Here is a 3,830-nt window from a genome sequence, read left to right on the forward strand (position 1 = left end):
CTTAAACAAATCTAATTGAATTTTTATTTTTCTGTTAAAATCTATTTGTGAATTTTCCATTGATTTTTCCATCCAATAATTCGATATGTAAAGATGTTCTGTATTTTCAATAGCAAATATATACCTATTTTTTCCACGATATTTTGTCATAGCAATTGCTCTTATTGTTAATTGTACATTTTCCCCAATTGTCTCTAAACGTATGCAATCTTTTACCAAAGGTATTTTACCAATAAAATCTTCCATCTTGTTTGAATCTAAATTTTCTATTGTATCTTGGTTGTATTCAAGAGCTTTACCTTTATCTCCCCAAATTTCTTTATCAACATGTAAATCACAAATAGAAGGAAAACGATTTCCGTTATAGCTAGTGTATCCATTAGTCTCTAAAATCATAAAATGTTCGTTTTTAGGCAAATAAACAATTTCTTGTCTATTAAAAGAAAGGAAGCAAAATCCTTTTTCCTTTAAATATTGTTTATTTTTATATTTATTAATAAAAATGTTTTTATGTATTCCCTTAATATACCTTACAGAAAATGAATTGTTTTCCTCCACTAAAACAACTGCATAAAGATATTTATGTCTGTTATCTACCATAAATGCATATAATTTATATTTATTCTTGTCGCCCAACTGTATCCATTTTGTTCTAAAATATTCCAAAATCTTGTTTTCTAATGCCTCTCTCTTAGCCTTGTCATCCAACATTTTAATATTTTTTGCTTTTGTTTCATTTAAAAAATGCAATCTTCTTTTTTCCTCCTTAATATTTTCGAGTGCTAGTTCTCGTTTTTTACTGGCTTCTACATATACCTTATTAAAATTATATACTTCCTCAATTACATATGGATACAACGCATTTGTTATATTTGTCCTTTTCCTTAAAACTTCTGGTGTTACATTTTTAGTTGCAATTAATCCAGACCTCTCAATATCGATTATTTTAATACTAAAATACAAGGTTGTGTTTTTTGTAAAATAAGTTTTCCCTTCTCTTTTTAAAAAACATTTTTGGATTACAGATATTTTTTCATTATCAACTTCAGTTATTTCTATATAATTTATAGGCAGCATTGGAAAACTAAAGGCGGAAAGAACATATTTTATAACTTTTTCTCGTTTACTAACTTCTTCAGAGAGCTTAATATTAATTCCAGTTAATTTGTTGGTGTTCTTATTTGCCCAATAAACATAATTCAATTTATTTGATGTGTTATCTACAATACAACAGCTATTCTCCAAAGTGTTAGTCAGTTTTTCCCACATTATGGATATTGGAACAGAATAAAAAGGAGCTTTAGGAAAATATGATTTATTTTTTTCCAAAATTTTCATACAATGAGCTATTGGATCATACTTTTCTTTTGCATTAAAATACTCGTTAGTATAATTATAAATAGTTACTTCTAATCTCGTAATTCCATTTTTTTGAGCTAATTTACTTTCAAAAGTTTCCTTCAATCTCTTGTCTGGACAATTTAAATAATCTATTACATGATTTCCAAGTTTTTTATTTACACCAGGACTTGTCATTTGACAAACGAATTTATTATACATTTTTGCTCTAGAATTCTCATTCAACCAGGTTAAACAATCTTTACCCACTGTTTTGTCATTTTCCACAATTACATTTTCTTCTTTAAAATCGGATAGAGAAAAAGAAAAATTAGAAGTCAAATATTTTTTCATTTCCTCTTTGTTAAAAATTCCTGCAAAATCTTGTGTAATATCCAAATCTAATAAATAAAAATCTAATTCTTTTAAATTGTTTAATATTCCTGGTAATTTTTGTAATAGTGTTTCTAATTTTACATCAGCTAATTCAACTTTAAAAGGTATAAAAACTGGATATTTTCTGGATTTAAACTGGATTTTTAATAAACCAACACTGAGCTTTATGACAGTTGTTATAAAATATATAAAAAATGATCAACAAAAATATTTAAAATATAAACAATTTATTTATAAAAAAAAAAATGCATTTGCTAATTTAAAATTATATAAAAAAAATTTTAAAGTTAATGCTGTAAGATAAAGTTTTAACTATTAATTAGCAATAATATTTAATATCTAATATCTATAAATAATTCATAAATAATTTTTACATCCACTACTTATATGAATATGAAAGAAAACATCAAAAACAATATTTTATTACTAATAGGAATAATAGAATAGCGAAACAAAAAATTTAAAAGGGAAAATATTTTGCCCTCCCCTAGACAAATTTTTGCAAAATCCATTACTCTTTATTGTATAGTATTTGAAATGCTTTATTTTATACTTAATCTAAACTTAAAAATTAGTTAAATTCCGGTTTCATTAAAATTTGATTAAAATATTTTACTATTAAATATATATTTTTTAAATTTTGGAAATAAAACAAAAATATACCTGGTATATTATTAATCGAAGTAGAAGATGTAGCGTCTGAGGTATTACATTGCTGATCAACTTAAATAGTTAAACAATCATAATTTATTAAAATAAAGTAGGTAAATTATACATTTTAGAAGCTTAGTAATTGTTTTTTTATACATACCAATACAACTATTTTGTTTTTTATTAAAAAATCTGTCCAAGTTTCCTTTTTGTTTTTTATTGCACATTTGTGTTTTTTTTTTTACAAGATTCAATATGTCAATTCCAGTTGGTATCATTTTGTTTAGCACGTTCACGTTTACAATAATCACATAATACAGGTTTCATATTTTTAAAAAAAATTGATATTTTGTAAGAATTTAATAAATTAAAAGAAATATCGTATACACGTCGGCACAAGACCACACTACCACAGAATAATATTTAAAAAAAGCTCTGAGTCAACATTGTCAAGTACAGAACAAAACGTTATGATTATCCATTAATCAAATACGCTATACGCTCTAGAACTAATAAGTAATAATATAAATTATAAAAATATCTTCCCTCGCACTAACACTGGAGCTAAGAAACCGAGTGGATCGAATATCTTGTTGAGATCGGATAGTAACATCCTTTTTGTTGCTTTAATTCTTGTGGTGTTGTTTTCGACCGTGAACTGAAATTCGTCCAGTTCTGGCTTCCAACTTAATCCTAAAGACTTAACTACATGGTCTGCATTAATTTGTAATGCAAATAGTGGATCAGTGTTTGAATTTCCGATATGCTTCAGAACACTACGCGAATTTGAGCACCATTTTCGCAGAGGCAATTTCGCTGAATCAAGGATCATATTAATTTGTTGCTGCAGCTGACAACACTCTTCAGTTGTATCGGCGCCGGTCATCAAGTGGTCCATATAGAAGTCGCGTTGTATGATTCTTGAAACCTTTGGATGACTTTCTCTTGCACCTTCCGCTAACGATATTAAACAATTGGTGGCCATGAATGATGCTGCTGTCGTCCCGTAGGTCACAGTGGTGAGGCGATAGATTTGTAGCGCTTCATCTGGTTGCGACCGCCAAACTATTCTCTGAAAATCTTGATCCTCCGAAGCTACATTTATTTGCCTAAACATTTTTTCTATATCTGCTGTTATAACAAACTGATATCTGCGAAATCTTACCAAAATTGAAAACAGGTCCTCTTGGACTGTCGGTCCACACATAAGAACATCATTCAGCGATATATTTATTTATTTATTTATTTATTTATGTTGTATATCAACGGGTATATACCCTTTTACAAATTATATAAAGAAAACATATCAGATAAAAACTAAATAAGTGTAGTAAAACCTAACAAAAACAGATAAAATAATATAAAAATAACTCTGAAATAAAAGTAATAATTAATATATAAAATTATAGTTACATTATAAACATTTTTTTTTTTTTTTTTTTTTT

Source organism: Myzus persicae, unplaced genomic scaffold, assembly GCF_001856785.1.
Source record: "Myzus persicae strain clone G006 unplaced genomic scaffold, MPER_G0061.0, whole genome shotgun sequence".
In the NCBI taxonomy this organism is placed as follows: domain Eukaryota; kingdom Metazoa; phylum Arthropoda; class Insecta; order Hemiptera; family Aphididae; genus Myzus; species Myzus persicae.